This window comes from Chiloscyllium plagiosum, unplaced genomic scaffold (assembly GCF_037043375.1).
Source record: "Chiloscyllium plagiosum isolate Xiang-an unplaced genomic scaffold, Cpla_swu_hap1 HiC_scaffold_52, whole genome shotgun sequence".
Classification (NCBI taxonomy): Eukaryota; Metazoa; Chordata; class Chondrichthyes; order Orectolobiformes; family Hemiscylliidae; genus Chiloscyllium; species Chiloscyllium plagiosum.
In genome coordinates this window covers 620,374-639,798 of record NW_028270190.1, presented here as the reverse complement: position 1 = coordinate 639,798, position 19,425 = coordinate 620,374, and positions in this window count along the sequence as shown.

The window sequence follows — 19,425 nt, the reverse complement described above, 5'->3', positions numbered from 1 at the left end:
TGGTCAATTAAAAGTAATGTTGGGAACTTGAACATGCTGGCTCCCAGCGTCAAAGACCCGGGCTCATCTCCCGCCTCAGGCAACTGCCTGTGTGGAGTTGGCACATTCTCCCAGTGTCTGCGTGGGTGTCCAAAAATGTGCAGGTTAGGTGAATTGGCCACGCTGAATTGCCCGTGGTGTCGGGGAATGGGTCTGGGTGGGTTGCTCTTCGGAGGGTCGGTGTGGACTTGTTGGGCCGAAGGGCCCTGTTTCCACACTGTAAGCAATCTAACCTTGAAACATGTAGCGGACCTCATCATGGTTCCAAGGGATTTCACCAGGAAGAACACCGCAGCACGCAAAATGTTTATTACTAATTTTGTAAAGTGTAAGTTGCTTTATCTCGCACCTACAGTGAGGGTACTGGGACCCTGTTGAGTACTCACACTACTCACTTGTGACCGAATATCGAGAATTGCATCAGCATTTCAAACAGCTTTATTTCATCTCCCAAACAATATCTGCTAGTAACGTGGAAGGACCAGGGTATCTCCTACATTACTTTGGATACGAATATGTCTTTCATGACACCTCTGTGTTTTCCTCGATACACCACCCAGTTGCAGACCGGCCTGCCCAGAGAGAAAAGAGTTACTTGCCCCCAGGAGAAAGTGAGGTCTGCAGATGCTGGAGATCAGAGATGGAAATGTGTTGCTGGAAAAGCGCAGCAGGTCAGGCAGCATCTAGGGAACAGTGGAATCGACGTTTCGGGCATTAGCCCTTCTTCAGGAATGAGGAAAGTTGGCCCAGCAGGCTAAGATAAAAGATAGGGAGGAGGGACTTGGGGGATGGGCGTCGGAAATGTGATAGGTGGAAAGATCAGGAATGAGGAAAGTTGGTCCAGCAGGCTAAGATTCAGGAATGAGGAAAGTTGGTCCAGCAGGCTAAGATTCAGGAATGAGAAAACTTGGTCCAGCAGGCTAAGATACCTTCCCCTGCAACCGCAGGAGGTGCAAGACTTGCGCCCACACCTCCCCCCTCACCTCCCTCCAAGGCCCCAAAGGAAACTTCCATATCCGCCACAGGTTCACCTGCACCTCCACACATATCATCTATTGCATCCTCTGCACCCGATGTGGCCTCCTCTATATTGGGGAGACAGGCCGGCTACTTGCGGAGCGTTTCAGAGAACACCTCTGGGACACCCGGACCAACCAACCCAACCGCCCTGTAGCTCAACATTTCAATTCCCCCTCCCACTCCACCAAGGATATGCAGGTCTTTGGACTCCTCCATCGTCAGACCACAGCGAAACGACGGTTGGAGGAAGAACGCCTCATCTTCCGCCTAGGAACCCTCCAACCACAAGGGATGAACTCGGATTTCACCAGTTTCCTCATTTCCCCTCCCCCCAGCCTGTCTCAGTCAAATCCATCAAATTCAGCACCGCCTTCCTAACCTGCAATCTTCTTCCCGACCTCTCCGCCCCCACCCCAGTCTGACCTATCACCCTCACCTTGACCTCTTTCCACCTATCACATTTCCGACGCCCCTCCCCCAAGTCCCTCCTCCCTATCTTTTATCTTAGCCTGCTGGACAAACTTTCCCCATTCCTGAAGAAGGGCTTATGCCCGAAACGTCGATTCTCCTGTTCCCTGGATGCTGCCTGACCCGCTGCGCTTTTCCAGCAACACATTTCCATCTCTACTTGCCCCCAGGGGCAACCATTCTCTTGCATTTAGAATTCATGGATCCCATTATCCTGGAAGAAAAGCAAACAAGAATCAAAGAACATGCACCAAAACAAACAGAAAAAGCTGTTGACAAACCAGGACAAAGAAACAATGCTTACAGACAAACTGAAACAGAAAACAAAATCGTGATCCTGATCAACAAACAAAGGCTGGTGTCGTGGAATTGGTTACAAAATTCAGCCTCAGCATTCTCTCCTTCGACCCAATCATGCCTCAGCGTCTCATAACAGCCCAGAGCTACAAGGTAAGCGAGCTCCCGACTCACGCCTGTTGCGTCTGAGGAGGGACGGCCCCAAACTGCGAGGGGGCACTTTGGAGTGAATCCAAAACTCAACTTCTCTTGCCACGGCCCTTAACTCGTGGCTCAACGGAACGCCGAAGTCAACCTCTCCACCACTACCTGATCACTGAGGATCAATAACTAAAACTATTCGCCTTTATTGCCACAGTCTGAGGCTGAGGAACGCCAACTTCATGAGCTTCTGTCCCCCACTGCCCAACTGTTTTAAAAAATTCTCAAGGTCAGGTTCGTAGGAGAGTAGTCTGACACAGAACAAACGACCAAGAGGCGAGTCTGCTAGAATATGAGCATTTTATTCCCCGCAGCGTCGCCACAACCAGGTCTCATACTTACAACGGGTCTGGCTTATACTCACTCTACATGTTACCGGAACTGGGAGCCGTCAGTTCTCGTAGAGCGGTTGCCAACAACCCACGCTCGGCGGTTAAACGTAACCCCGGAGCAGACTCCCGGGTCTGGCTTATACTCACTCTACATGTTACCGGAACTGGGAGCCGTCAGTTCTCGTAGAGCGGTTGCCAACAACCCACGCTCGGCGGTTAAACGTAACCCCGGAGCAGACTCACCGAACTGGAGACTTTTCCAGCTGATATACTCTTTTCCAGATATAAACATTCATGTGAACAGCAGAGCAAGGCTAAAAAACACATTCCATTCTGGTTACATACAGATAAGAAGATTCACACGGGGAGGTGTGTAATAAGATTCACACGGGACTAAGCAACACCTCCATTCCGGTTAGATTCACACATGTATTGGGACATAATTTTTAACCGTTTCACCACACCAACCCCACTCTCTCCAGCTCGTGTCTCAAGGTAACACCACCCGCAGCAGTCACTTCTCCCCTCCAGTCTTGTCGCAAAATCTGCGGACTCAGGGAGGAATTACACAGGCTGGGGGACAAAATTGGAAAGGATCCGGGAAACGTGACGAAATCGAGGTCCAGCTGGCTACACCAACTGTTCGGGATGGCAATAAACTACTCTGCGGGTGACTTGCTCATAGCGGTCCAACTGAGCTAAGTAATCACTCTACACAAACCTTGAGCTATTGAGGTCACAGGGGGAGAGGCAAGTCGATCAAATGGTCAAAGGGCACCCCGGTGAGATTTAGAGTTACGTGATTAAAGAAGTTGCAATCGTTTAAAAAAAATTAGAAAAATGTTAACTGCATAATCATGAGCAGTCACGAGTTTCAGACACGTCGGATTTGGACAGTGTTGGTTCATAGCTGATAGGTACGTGTTAGTCCATAGCTGATAGGTACGTGTTAGTCCATAGCTGATAGGTACGTGTTAGTCCATAGCTGATAGGTACGTGTTAGTCCATAGCTGATAGGTACGTGTTAGTCCATAGCTGATAGGTACGTGTTAGTCCATAGCTGATAGGTACGTGTTAGTCCATAGCTGATAGGTACGTGTTGGTTCATAGCTGATAGGTACGTGTTAGTCCATAGCTGATAGGTATGTGTTAGTCCATAGCTGATAGGTACGTGTTAGTCCATAGCTGATAGGTACGTGTTAGTTCATAGCTGATAGGTACGTGTTAGTCCATAGCTGATAGGTACGTGTTAGTCCATAGCTGATAGGTACGTGTTAGTCCATAGCTGATAGGTACGTGTTAGTCCATAGCTGATAGGTACGTGTTAGTCCATAGCTGATAGGTACGTGTTAGTCCATAGCTGATAGGTACGTGTTAGTCCATAGCTGATAGGTACGTGTTAGTCCATAGCTGATAGGTACGTGTTAGTCCATAGCTGATAGGTACGTGTTAGTCCATAGCTGATAGGTACGTGTTAGTCCATAGCTGATAGGTACGTGTTAGTCCATAGCTGATAGGTACGTGTTGGTTCATAGCTGATAGGTACGTGTTAGTCCATAGCTGATAGGTACGTGTTAGTCCATAGCTGATAGGTACGTGTTAGTCCATAGCTGATAGGTACGTGTTAGTCCATAGCTGATAGGTACGTGTTAGTCCATAGCTGATAGGTACGTGGTAGTCCATAGCTGATAGGTACGTGTTAGTCCATAGCTGATAGGTACGTGTTAGTCCATAGCTGATAGGTACGTGTTAGTCCATAGCTGATAGGTACGTGTTGGTTCATAGCTGATAGGTACGTGTTAGTCCATAGCTGATAGGTACGTGTTAGTCCATAGCTGATAGGTACGTGTTAGTCCATAGCTGATAGGTACGTGTTGGTTCATAGCTGATAGGTATGTGTTAGTCCATAGCTGATAGGTACGTGTTAGTCCATAGCTGATAGGTACGTGTTGGTTCATAGCTGATAGGTATGTGTTAGTCCATAGCTGATAGGTACGTGTTAGTCCATAGCTGATAGGTACGTGTTAGTCCATAGCTGATAGGTACGTGTTAGTCCATAGCTGATAGGTACGTGTTAGTCCATAGCTGATAGGTACGTGTTAGTCCATAGCTGATAGGTACGTGTTAGTCCATAGCTGATAGGTATGTGTTGGTTCATAGCTGATAGGTACGTGTTAGTCCATAGCTGATAGGTACGTGTTAGTCCATAGCTGATAGGTACGTGTTGGTTCATAGCTGATAGGTACGTGTTAGTCCATAGCTGATAGGTACGTGTTGGTTCATAGCTGATAGGTACGTGTTAGTCCATAGCTGATAGGTACGTGTTAGTCCATAGCTGATAGGTACGTGTTAGTCCATAGCTGATAGGTACGTGTTAGTCCATAGCTGATAGGTACGTGTTAGTCCATAGCTGATAGGTACGTGTTAGTCCATAGCTGATAGGTACGTGTTAGTCCATAGCTGATAGGTATGTGTTGGTTCATAGCTGATAGGTACGTGTTAGTCCATAGCTGATAGGTACGTGTTAGTCCATAGCTGATAGGTACGTGTTGGTTCATAGCTGATAGGTACGTGTTAGTCCATAGCTGATAGGTACGTGTTAGTCCATAGCTGATAGGTACGTGTTAGTCCATAGCTGATAGGTACGTGTTAGTCCATAGCTGATAGGTACGTGTTAGTCCATAGCTGATAGGTATGTGTTGGTTCATAGCTGATAGGTACGTGTTAGTCCATAGCTGATAGGTACGTGTTAGTCCATAGCTGATAGGTACGTGTTAGTCCATAGCTGATAGGTACGTGTTAGTCCATAGCTGATAGGTACGTGTTAGTCCATAGCTGATAGGTACGTGTTAGTCCATAGCTGATAGGTACGTGTTAGTCCATAGCTGATAGGTACGTGTTAGTCCATAGCTGATAGGTACGTGTTAGTCCATAGCTGATAGGTACGTGTTAGTCCATAGCTGATAGGTACGTGTTAGTCCATAGCTGATAGGTACGTGTTAGTCCATAGCTGATAGGTACGTGTTAGTCCATAGCTGATAGGTACGTGTTAGTCCATAGCTGATAGGTATGTGTTGGTTCATAGCTGATAGGTACGTGTTAGTCCATAGCTGATAGGTACGTGTTAGTCCATAGCTGATAGGTACGTGTTAGTCCATAGCTGATAGGTACGTGTTAGTCCATAGCTGATAGGTACGTGTTGGTTCATAGCTGATAGGTACGTGTTAGTCCATAGCTGATAGGTACGTGTTAGTCCATAGCTGATAGGTACGTGTTAGTCCATAGCTGATAGGTACGTGTTAGTCCATAGCTGATAGGTACGTGTTAGTCCATAGCTGATAGGTACGTGTTAGTCCATAGCTGATAGGTACGTGTTAGTCCATAGCTGATAGGTACGTGTTAGTCCATAGCTGATAGGTACGTGTTAGTCCATAGCTGATAGGTACGTGTTAGTCCATAGCTGATAGGTACGTGTTAGTCCATAGCTGATAGGTACGTGTTAGTCCATAGCTGATAGGTACGTGTTAGTCCATAGCTGATAGGTACGTGTTAGTCCATAGCTGATAGGTACGTGTTAGTCCATAGCTGATAGGTACGTGTTAGTCCATAGCTGATAGGTACGTGTTAGTCCATAGCTGATAGGTACGTGTTAGTCCATAGCTGATAGGTACGTGTTAGTCCATAGCTGATAGGTACGTGTTAGTCCATAGCTGATAGGTACGTGTTACTCCATAGCTGATAGGTACGTGTTAGTCCATAGCTGATAGGTACGTGTTAGTCCATAGCTGATAGGTACGTGTTAGTCCATAGCTGATAGGTACGTGTTAGTCCATAGCTGATAGGTACGTGTTAGTCCATAGCTGATAGGTACGTGTTAGTCCATAGCTGATAGGTACGTGTTAGTCCATAGTTGATAGGTACGTGTTAGTCCATAGCTGATAGGTACGTGTTAGTCCATAGCTGATAGGTACGTGTTGGTTCATAGCTGATAGGTACGTGTTAGTCCATAGCTGATAGGTACGTGTTAGTCCATAGCTGATAGGTACGTGTTAGTCCATAGCTGATAGGTACGTGTTAGTCCATAGCTGATAGGTACGTGTTAGTCCATAGCTGATAGGTACGTGTTAGTCCATAGCTGATAGGTACGTGTTAGTCCATAGCTGATAGGTACGTGTTAGTCCATAGCTGATAGGTACGTGTTGGTTCATAGCTGATAGGTACGTGTTAGTCCATAGCTGATAGGTACGTGTTAGTCCATAGCTGATAGGTACGTGTTAGTCCATAGCTGATAGGTACGTGTTAGTCCATAGCTGATAGGTACGTGTTAGTCCATAGCTGATAGGTACGTGTTAGTCCATAGCTGATAGGTACGTGTTAGTCCATAGCTGATAGGTACGTGTTAGTCCATAGCTGATAGGTACGTGTTAGTCCATAGCTGATAGGTACGTGTTGGTTCATAGCTGATAGGTACGTGTTAGTCCATAGCTGATAGGTACGTGTTAGTCCATAGCTGATAGGTACGTGTTAGTCCATAGCTGATAGGTACGTGTTGGTTCATAGCTGATAGGTATGTGTTAGTCCATAGCTGATAGGTACGTGTTAGTCCATAGCTGATAGGTACGTGTTGGTTCATAGCTGATAGGTACGTGTTAGTCCATAGCTGATAGGTACGTGTTAGTCCATAGCTGATAGGTACGTGTTAGTCCATAGCTGATAGGTACGTGTTGGTTCATAGCTGATAGGTATGTGTTAGTCCATAGCTGATAGGTACGTGTTAGTCCATAGCTGATAGGTACGTGTTGGTTCATAGCTGATAGGTATGTGTTAGTCCATAGCTGATAGGTACGTGTTAGTCCATAGCTGATAGGTACGTGTTAGTCCATAGCTGATAGGTACGTGTTAGTCCATAGCTGATAGGTACGTGTTAGTCCATAGCTGATAGGTACGTGTTAGTCCATAGCTGATAGGTATGTGTTGGTTCATAGCTGATAGGTACGTGTTAGTCCATAGCTGATAGGTACGTGTTAGTCCATAGCTGATAGGTATGTGTTGGTTCATAGCTGATAGGTACGTGTTAGTCCATAGCTGATAGGTACGTGTTGGTTCATAGCTGATAGGTACGTGTTAGTCCATAGCTGATAGGTACGTGTTAGTCCATAGCTGATAGGTACGTGTTAGTCCATAGCTGATAGGTACGTGTTAGTCCATAGCTGATAGGTACGTGTTAGTCCATAGCTGATAGGTACGTGTTAGTCCATAGCTGATAGGTACGTGTTAGTCCATAGCTGATAGGTACGTGTTAGTCCATAGCTGATAGGTATGTGTTGGTTCATAGCTGATAGGTACGTGTTAGTCCATAGCTGATAGGTACGTGTTAGTCCATAGCTGATAGGTACGTGTTGGTTCATAGCTGATAGGTACGTGTTAGTCCATAGCTGATAGGTACGTGTTAGTCCATAGCTGATAGGTACGTGTTAGTCCATAGCTGATAGGTACGTGTTAGTCCATAGCTGATAGGTACGTGTTAGTCCATAGCTGATAGGTATGTGTTGGTTCATAGCTGATAGGTACGTGTTAGTCCATAGCTGATAGGTACGTGTTAGTCCATAGCTGATAGGTACGTGTTAGTCCATAGCTGATAGGTACGTGTTAGTCCATAGCTGATAGGTACGTGTTAGTCCATAGCTGATAGGTACGTGTTAGTCCATAGCTGATAGGTACGTGTTAGTCCATAGCTGATAGGTACGTGTTAGTCCATAGCTGATAGGTACGTGTTGGTTCATAGCTGATAGGTACGTGTTAGTCCATAGCTGATAGGTACGTGTTAGTCCATAGCTGATAGGTACGTGTTAGTCCATAGCTGATAGGTACGTGTTAGTCCATAGCTGATAGGTACGTGTTAGTCCATAGCTGATAGGTATGTGTTGGTTCATAGCTGATAGGTACGTGTTAGTCCATAGCTGATAGGTACGTGTTAGTCCATAGCTGATAGGTACGTGTTAGTCCATAGCTGATAGGTACGTGTTAGTCCATAGCTGATAGGTACGTGTTGGTTCATAGCTGATAGGTACGTGTTAGTCCATAGCTGATAGGTACGTGTTAGTCCATAGCTGATAGGTACGTGTTAGTCCATAGCTGATAGGTACGTGTTAGTCCATAGCTGATAGGTACGTGTTAGTCCATAGCTGATAGGTACGTGTTAGTCCATAGCTGATAGGTACGTGTTAGTCCATAGCTGATAGGTACGTGTTAGTCCATAGCTGATAGGTACGTGTTAGTCCATAGCTGATAGGTACGTGTTAGTCCATAGCTGATAGGTACGTGTTAGTCCATAGCTGATAGGTATGTGTTAGTCCATAGCTGATAGGTACGTGTTAGTCCATAGCTGATAGGTACGTGTTAGTCCATAGCTGATAGGTACGTGTTAGTCCATAGCTGATAGGTACGTGTTAGTCCATAGCTGATAGGTACGTGTTAGTCCATAGCTGATAGGTACGTGTTAGTCCATAGCTGATAGGTACGTGTTAGTCCATAGCTGATAGGTACGTGTTAGTCCATAGCTGATAGGTACGTGTTAGTCCATAGCTGATAGGTACGTGTTGGTTCATAGCTGATAGGTACGTGTTAGTCCATAGCTGATAGGTACGTGTTAGTCCATAGCTGATAGGTACGTGTTAGTCCATAGCTGATAGGTACGTGTTAGTCCATAGCTGATAGGTACGTGTTAGTCCATAGCTGATAGGTATGTGTTGGTTCATAGCTGATAGGTACGTGTTAGTCCATAGCTGATAGGTACGTGTTAGTCCATAGCTGATAGGTACGTGTTAGTCCATAGCTGATAGGTACGTGTTAGTCCATAGCTGATAGGTACGTGTTGGTTCATAGCTGATAGGTACGTGTTAGTCCATAGCTGATAGGTACGTGTTAGTCCATAGCTGATAGGTACGTGTTAGTCCATAGCTGATAGGTACGTGTTAGTCCATAGCTGATAGGTACGTGTTAGTCCATAGCTGATAGGTACGTGTTAGTCCATAGCTGATAGGTACGTGTTAGTCCATAGCTGATAGGTACGTGTTAGTCCATAGCTGATAGGTACGTGTTAGTCCATAGCTGATAGGTACGTGTTAGTCCATAGCTGATAGGTACGTGTTAGTCCATAGCTGATAGGTATGTGTTAGTCCATAGCTGATAGGTACGTGTTAGTCCATAGCTGATAGGTACGTGTTAGTCCATAGCTGATAGGTACGTGTTAGTCCATAGCTGATAGGTACGTGTTAGTCCATAGCTGATAGGTACGTGTTAGTCCATAGCTGATAGGTACGTGTTAGTCCATAGCTGATAGGTACGTGTTAGTCCATAGCTGATAGGTACGTGTTAGTCCATAGCTGATAGGTACGTGTTAGTCCATAGCTGATAGGTACGTGTTAGTCCATAGCTGATAGGTACGTGTTAGTCCATAGCTGATAGGTACGTGTTAGTCCATAGCTGATAGGTACGTGTTAGTCCATAGCTGATAGGTACGTGTTAGTCCATAGCTGATAGGTACGTGTTAGTCCATAGCTGATAGGTACGTGTTAGTCCATAGCTGATAGGTACGTGTTAGTCCATAGCTGATAGGTACGTGTTAGTCCATAGCTGATAGGTACGTGTTAGTCCATAGTTGATAGGTACGTGTTAGTCCATAGCTGATAGGTACGTGTTAGTCCATAGCTGATAGGTACGTGTTGGTTCATAGCTGATAGGTACGTGTTAGTCCATAGCTGATAGGTACGTGTTAGTCCATAGCTGATAGGTACGTGTTAGTCCATAGCTGATAGGTACGTGTTAGTCCATAGCTGATAGGTACGTGTTAGTCCATAGCTGATAGGTACGTGTTGGTTCATAGCTGATAGGTACGTGTTAGTCCATAGCTGATAGGTACGTGTTAGTCCATAGCTGATAGGTAGGTGTTAGTCCATAGCTGATAGGTATGTGTTGGTTCATAGCTGATAGGTATGTGTTAGTCCATAGCTGATAGGTACGTGTTGGTTCATAGCTGATAGGTACGTGTTAGTCCATAGCTGATAGGTACGTGTTAGTCCACAGCTGATAGGTACGTGTTAGTCCATAGCTGATAGGTACGTGTTAGTCCATAGCTGATAGGTATGTGTTGGTTCATAGCTGATAGGTACGTGTTAGTCCATAGCTGATAGGTACGTGTTAGTCCATAGCTGATAGGTATGTGTTAGTCCATAGCTGATAGGTACGTGTTAGTCCATAGCTGATAGGTACGTGTTAGTCCATAGCTGATAGGTACGTGTTAGTCCATAGCTGATAGGTACGTGTTAGTCCATAGCTGATAGCTAATCTAATGTAATTCGCTTTTCAGAATTACATTAGATTAGATTAGATTACTTTACAGTGTGGAAACAGGCCCTTCGGCCCAACAAGTCCACACCGACCCGCCGAAGCGCAACCCACCCATACCCCTATATTTACCCCTTACCTAACACTACGGGCAATTTAGCATGGCCAATTCACCTGACCCTGCACATCTTTCGACTGTGGGAGGAAACCGGAGCACCCGGAGGAAACCCACGGAGACGCGGGGAGAACGTGCAAACTCCACACAGTCAGTCGCCTGAGGCGGGAATTGAACCCGGGTCTCTGGCGCTGTGAGGCAGCAATGCTAACCACTGGGCCACCGTGCCATCCATTGCCGCCGTGCCGCCCATTGTTTTGCTTAAATGTTTTATATCAATCTTACAAACGTACAAAGGAAGCGCTGCATATTATTTTACAACACTACTCACAAAAATACATTATATTTAATTACTAAGTGTATTGTAAATTATTACATGGTCCATTTTAGTGCATGTGGATATCTGCAGAAGCTAGAAGTGCACAGCTCACATAAAAAAGAGCACTTTGATGTATGTTATCGAGATGTTGATTCAGCGACTGCAGCAAAGTAATATAGTTCCCTGCATAAAGACCTCTTAACTGCATATTTTGCTTTAGTTCTGCACTTGACCTTCAGCTGTTGACTAGCGTGTTCTCCTTTACGGCCACACTTGGAGTATTACATACAGTTCTGGTCACCACATTATAAGAAGGATGTGGAATCTTTGGAAACGTTTCAGAAGAGATTTACTAGGATTCTGTAGAGAGAAGATCTTACGAGGAAAGGCTGAGGTATTTGAGGCTTTTCTCGTTAGAGAAAATAATGTTGAGAGATGACTTAATTGAGATATAGAAAATAATGAGAAGGCTAGATAGATTGGAAAGCGAGCGCCTTTACTTTCGGATGGTGATGGCTCGCACGAGGGGACACAGCTTTTAACTGTAGGGTGTTAGAGATAGGACAGATGTCAGAGGAATTTTCTTTACTCAGAGAGTAGGAGGGTTGTGCAACCCACTGTTAGCAACAGCAGAAGATAGCCAGATTTTGGGCATTTAAATGTTCTTTGGATAGACACATGGACGAGAATCAAGAGTGCAGCTTAGATGAGCTTCAGCCTGGTTTCAGCGATCAGTGAAACATCGAGGGCCAAAGATTACCTACTGCACTGTATTTGTTTTATGTTCTATGTTCTCTGCTGGAGTCATGTCATCATTGGCTTTTGTAGACTATGTCCATGTTTCATGGACGTTTCAGCAATTTTTCGCCCAAAAATTGAATAACCATTATTAAATTATGTTTGGGTGTTTTGGAGTGGGTTTTTTTGTTCAAAAGTACCATCTCTCAATATTCAAATCCTCCTTTTAAGTGTTGTGACTGTTTCTGTGTTAATCAAAAACTTAGAGCTGCATTGGAATGATTCATGGAATATAGGGAGAACTACACATTTGGATATAGAACTGGCTCAAAAGTAGAAGACAGATGGTGGTGGTGGAGGGTTGCTTTTCAGACTGGAGGCCTGTGACCAGTGGAGTGCCACAATGTTCGCTGTTGAGTCCTCTAATATTTGTCACTTACATAAGTTATTTTGATATGAATATAAGAAGTACAGTTAGTAATTTTGAAGGTGACACCAATATTGGGAATGTATTGGACAGTGAAGAATGTTATTTTAGATTGCAACGGGATCTTGATCAGAGGGGCAAATGGGGGGCTGACGAGTGGGAGATGAAGATTAATGTGAGTTGCTGCATTTTGAACAAGCAAATCATGGCAGAACATTTACACTTAATAGTAAGGTCCGAGGGAGTTTTGCTGAGGAAAGAGACCTTGGAGAGCAGGTTCACATCTCCTTGAAAGTAGAGTCTCAGTTGGATAGGATAGCGAAGAAGGGGATTTGTATGCTTTCCTTTTTTTGGTCAGAGTATTGAGTAAATAAGTTGAACGGTCATATTGCAGTTGTACAGGACGTTGGTTCAGCTCCTTATGGAATATTCTGGTCTCCTTCCTATCGGAAGAATGTTGTGAAACTTACAAGGATTCAGAAAATATTGATAAGGATGTGACCAAGGTTGGGAGACTTTGAGCTATAGGGACAAGTTGAGTAGGCTGCGCTGTTTTCCTTGGAGCGTCGGAGGCTGAGGCATGACCGTGTATAGAGGTCTATAAAATCATGCGCAGCATGCATAGGATAAATAGGCAAAGTCTTTTTTATTGGAATGGGGTAGTGCAGAACGGGAGGGCATAGGTTTATGGTGAGACCAGAAAGATGTAAAAGGACCTAAGCTTTTTCACGCAGATGGTGGTGCACACATGGAATCAGCTGCCAGAGGCTGGTACAATTGCTGTATTTAAAAAGCAGCTGGATTGGTATATGAATAGGGAGGGTTTGGAGGGCTATGGGCCGGGTGCTGGCGAGTGAGACTGGATTAAGTTGGGATATTAGATCAGCACGGATGAGTTGGAAGGAAGGGTCTGTTCCATGCTGTACTTTCCTATAATTCTACGACTGGATGATGTTACTTCTCGTTTCCTGGATTCTATGTGCGCCTTGCTGTTTCTGTCGCGCTCTCTCTCTCTTTCTATCTGTCACTAATGTTGCACCGCACACATTCTGACCTGCATAATGCGACAGATTGACCCTTTCACAGTCACCCACGATGTCCCAGATATGAAATTTTATCTTCACGCAGTGTATTTGGATTCACGTGTTTTGTGTGTCGTGCAGTGAAGTGGATGGATAAGTGACAATGCAAGTGTGGTCAAATATTGAGAGGAAACTGAAATCCCCGAGGGTGCATCTGACAAACTTATAATGGAAGCGCCATTTTAAATATTCAAGTGAAAGGACCGCAAGGTTTTTGTGCTTAATTAAACCAACTTGGGAATTGCTGGGTATGCCACGTTGATGTTGGCTTAACAACCAGTAAACATAAACGGGAGAATAATTTCTCAGGGGTGATAGAACATAGAACATAGAACATAGAAGAATACAGCGCAGTACAGGCCCTTCGGCCCTCGATGTTGCGCCGATCCAAGCCCACCTAACCTACACTAGCCCACTATCCTCCATATGCCCATCCAATGCCCGCTTAAATGCCCATAATGAGGGAGAGTCCACCACTGCTACTGGCAGGGCATTCCATGAACTCACGACTCGCTGAGTAAAGAACCTACCCCTAACATCTGTCCTATACCTACCCCCCCTTAATTTAAAGCTATGCCCCCTTGTAATAGCTGACTCCATACGTGGAAAAAGATTCTCACTGTCAACCCTATCTAAACCCCTAATCATCTTGTACACCTCTATCAAGTCACCCCTAAACCTTCTTTTCTCCAATGAAAACAACCCCAAGTGCCTCAGCCTTTCCTCATACGATCTTTCTACCATACCAGGCAACATCCTGGTAAACCTCCTCTGCACCCGTTCCAGTGCCTCCACATCCTTCCTATAGTATGGCGACCAAAACTGCACACAATACTCCAGATGTGGCCGCACCAGAGTCTTATACAACTGCAACATGACCTCAGTACTCCGGAACTCAATTCCTCTACCAATAAAAGCCAGTACGCCATATGCCTTCTTCACCGCACTATTTACCTGGGTGGCAACTTTCAAAGATTTGTGTACATGGACACCAAGATCCCTCTGCTCATCCACACTACCAAGTATCCGACCGTTAGCCCAGTACCCCAAGTTAGTAGCAGTAGAAGGAGCCACAATTAAACGATTTCCCAAGAGAACAGCTATCAAGAAATCGTGCATCACTTCCCATTCACGCAACTAAGCTGTTTACTGCGATTTTGAAGTGAAGGACTGGGGTGGTAAAAGTCAAAGGTCACACGACACGAGGTTATATTCTGACTGGTTTATTTGCAAGCTTTCAGAGCTTTCAGAGCTGTGGCTCCATCAGCAGGCAGCAAGTGACAATGCATCGGATACAGAATTTATCGTCAAATGTCAAAGAGTATTCATGAGGATGGTGCAATTCTAACATTTTCTTTGGTGTTCCCTAATGCATTCTGAGTCTTTGCAATGTATTAGTACAATTCCTCTCAGCCACTGATATTTCTCTATCCAGGACGCAGATGGGCCTGTGTCCGATTGTATAATGAAAACACACATGAATATATATGGACTTTTCCCTCTGTTTTTGCTGTGCTTATACTTCTGGATGATGCTAACTTTGGTTATGGAATAAACAAGGACAAGAAAATGAACCCGACTTCATTCTGAAAGACCCGTACGAGTACAGCCCATCTAATATGGATAATACCCAGATTCACCAAAAGAAGATCACTTTCTCTGCAAGTTTCAGCTGCAACGTGTGTGTTTTTGTTGGATTTAAAAGTACCGCTTAGTATTGAAAACCCTGCAATAAATGAACAAATTACCTCGATTTTATCCCACTTTAAATTATTAGGCAATTTGGATAACAGCAATGACGTTAGACACAAAATATGGAGGCATGGGTTTGAGGGTGATTTAGCGGTTTGGATCAGAAATTGGCTAGCTGAAAGAAGACAGAGGGTGGTACTTGATGGGAAATAGCTCAGTTAATCCTGATGTACCACAAAGGTCTGTTTTGTGTCCACTGCTGTTTATCATTTTTACAAATGACCTGGATAAGGGCGTAGAGGTATGGGTTAATAAATTTGAGGATGACACTAAGTTTGGTAGAATTATGGATAGTGATGAATAACGTTGTAGGTTACAAAGGGGCATAGATCAGCTGTAGAGTTGGGCTGAGAGTTGGCAAATGGAGTTCATTACGGACAAATATGAGGTAGTTCACTTCGGAAAGAGTAACAAGGATAAAGAGTACTAGGCTAATGGTAAGATTCTTGGTCGTGTAGGTGAGCAGAGAAATGGCAGAGGGATTGAGTTTCTGAACTATGAGGTCATGTTGCAGCTGTCTAAAATTCTGGTGCAGCAACAATTAGAGTATTGCGTAAAGTTCTGGTCACCACGTTATAGAAGGATGCAGAAGCTTTGGAAAGGGTTCAGAGGAGATTGTTGAGGGTATGGAGGGAAGTTTTTACGAGGAACGGTTGAGAAGCTGTTTTCGTTAGAGAGAAGAACTTTGAGAGCTGATTTAGTTTAGAAATACGAGATATTCAAAGTGTTAGATAGTGTGGACAGTGAGAGACTTTTTTCTCTAATGGCGATGGTGAGCACGAGGGGGCATAACTTTAAATTGAGGGGTGACAGATATAGGACAGATGTCAGAGGTAGTTTCGTTACTCACATAGAAGTAGGGGCGTGGAAAGCACGGTCTGCAATTGTAGTAGACTCATCGACTTTACAGGTATTGAAATGGTCATTAGATAGGCATATGGAACGGAATGAAATAGGCTGGGTTAGTTGGGCTTCAGATTCGTTCCACACGTCGGGGCAACATCGAGAGCCTGCACTGTGTTGTAATGTTTTATGTTCCAACTTGGGCTACATTAACTTTGGAGTTTTGAGTGCAGTGCATATCTCTGCATCATCTGATTTTTGCTGGGATGCTAGAGAATTAAACCAGTCTTCCATAAAGTCAAAAACTTGTTGTCATTGTTTGTAAGAAAAATAAACCTTTATGTATCAATCTCGTTGACCAATTGCAGTTGAATTTACCTGTTTTCTTCCAAGGTTGTGTGTTAACACTGTTGCCCTCACAGCTCTACATACCTGGTTCGGTCCCAGAATTGGATTACTGCCCGGGTGAAGTTTACAAATTCTCCACGCATCTTTGTGGGTTTCATCCCACAGTGCCACGATGTGCCTGTTCGGTGTGATGGTCATGCCAAATTGACCATAATGTTCAGGATAGGATGGGTTAATCATGGGGAATACAAGGGCTGGGAGTGGCTCTGCCGTGGGCTGATAAGCCAACTTGATGGGGTGAATGACCTGCTTCCAGAATGTGGGGATTGTATGAAACCTGGCGTATGTGCAATCATTGGCAGGAGGATAACTCCACTGAAATGCTTGACTAGGCCTTTAAACTCTTCAACACCCTGTTCTTGCCTTCAGTGTGCGTATTTCTCCGCTGTTTCAAAATAATCTGGACATAGAACATAGAAAGTTACAGCGCAGAACAGGCCCTTCGGTCCTCGATATAGCGCCGACCTGTCATACCAATCTTGAAGCCCATCTAACCTACACTATTCCATGTACGTTCATATGCTTGCCCAATGACGACTTAAATGCACTTAAAGCTGGCGAATCTACTACCATTGGAGGCACAGCATTCCATAACCTTACTACTCTGAGTAAAGAAACTATCTCTGATATCTGTCCTATATCTATCACCCCTCAATTTAAAGCTATGCCCCCTTATGCTCGCCGTCACCATACTTGGAAAACGTCTCTCCCTGTCCACCCTATCTAACCCTCTGATTATCTTATATGTCTCTATTAAGTCACCTCTCAACCTCCTTCTCTCTAACGAAAACAGCCTCCAGTCCCTCAGCCTTTCCTCGTAAGACCTTCCCTCCATACCAGGCAACATCCGAGTAAATCTCCTCTGCACCCTTTCCAAAGCTTCCACATCCTTCTTCTAATGCCGTGACCAGAACCGCACATAGTATTCCAAGTACGGCCGCACCAGAGTTTTGTATAGCTGCAGCATAACCTCATGGTTCCGGAACTTGGCCCCTCTATTAATAAAACCTAAAACACTGCATGCCTTCTTAATAACCCTGTCAACCTGGGTGGCAACTTTCAAGGATCTGTGTACCTGAACACCGAGATGTCTCTGCTCATCTACACTACCAAGAATCTCACCATTAGCCCAATACTTTGCATTCCGGTTACTCCGACCAAAGTGAATCACCTCCCATTTGTCCGCATTAAACTCCATTTGCCACCTCTCAGCCCAGCTCTGCAGCTTATCTATGTAACCCAACATGAACCCATTGACACGCCTTCAGCAAAGTCCAACTACCAGAAGTACTAGAATTGTCTGTTATAGACAATGATATTGCACTTGTTCAGACTTCAATTGTTTTTGAATTAAAATTCAACCTTATACTAAATTTATGTTGAATTATATCGTGGAGTGTGTGCTCGTATGTACGTGTGTGAGGGAATATATAATTGCTAAGTGCAAATATTCCCCCACCACCACCACTATCATACTGGTACACTATCCACCATCACGCTCACTCCCAGGAAAGTCAAACAATATCATGCTCACTGATACACACACTCCCCCATTGTCACCTCTACTCCCTGTGGACCCCACCACCATCACACTGACTCCCCCGCATACATGTGCACCTTCACACTCACTTCCCCGAGCACTCCACCAGAGTCAAGCTCACTCCCCCACACCATTATATTAACTACCAGGCACACTCCCTCACTGTTACGCTCACACCCATGCAATCTCTCCCGCTATCATGCCCACTCCCCTGCGCACGCCCGCACCATCATGGTAACTCCTCCACTCACTCGCCGTACTTTCTCATATCATCACACGCCACTCTCCTGAACACTTCGCCATCGCCCACGCTGAATCCCCACACACTCCCCACCACCACAATGACTCCCTGTGCACCTATCATCTCAATCGCTCACCATTGCGACGTTCACTATTGCGAATGCCCCCACACTACTTTAATGTCAGGCTCAATCGCTCATTCTCCTGCACACACCCCCCACTGACATACTCATTTCCCCAGAATGATCGCACCATAAGGCTCAATCCTCGTACTCTCACCCCGTCACACTGCCCATTTTCACACTGACTCTCTCGCACACTCCCTCACCATTATCCTCACTTCCCTGCACACACACCCCACCGTCTAGCTCACTGTCCCGTGCAGTTCCCCAAGGTCACGCTCTCTCCTCTGCTCACTCTCCTGCACATTCCCCCCCCCCCCCCACCATCACACTCACTCTCTTGCACATCGTCTATTGTCAAACTCACTGCCGAGCACACTTGTACACTTCCCTGCACACTCCAACACCATCACGCCCACTCACCCACTTACTCCCCCAGTCAATCGCGCAGTCACTCCCCTACACATTCCCTCACCCTCATGCTCATTCCCCCCCCCCCCACCCAACACACTCCCAGCATCACACTCACTGCCCAACACACTCACCCACTGTTACGCAAATTCTCCCGCATCCTCCCCAACAATCACACTGACTCCACTGCACCTTCAACAACCGTCACGCTCACTTGCCCGCACACTCCACCTCTGTCATGGTCACTCCCCCACTCACTACCCTGCACACTCCCACATTGCCACGTGCACTTCCCCCGCACACTCCTCAACCATCATACTGACTCCCCTACACACTCCCACACCATCACGTTTACTACACCACACACTCTCACTCACACTCCCCCACCGTCACGCTTATTTTCCTGCACAAACCCCACCATTGTGTTCACTCTCCGCGTATTCCAGCACCATCATGCGCACTCCCCCACACACACCCCCACTGCCACAGTTAACTCCACCACATATTACCCCAACTTCATGCTCAATTCCCCGCACTCTCTCCCACCATCGCCCTCAGTCCCCGCACATTCCCCCACCATCAACCTGAATCCCCCACACACTGCCCCACCGTCACACTCACTACCCACACATTCTCCCGCCATCACACTCACTCCCTGAATATTCCCCAATCGTTACTCTCACTCCTGCGTACACTCCCTCACAGTCACCCTCACTCTCCCGCAA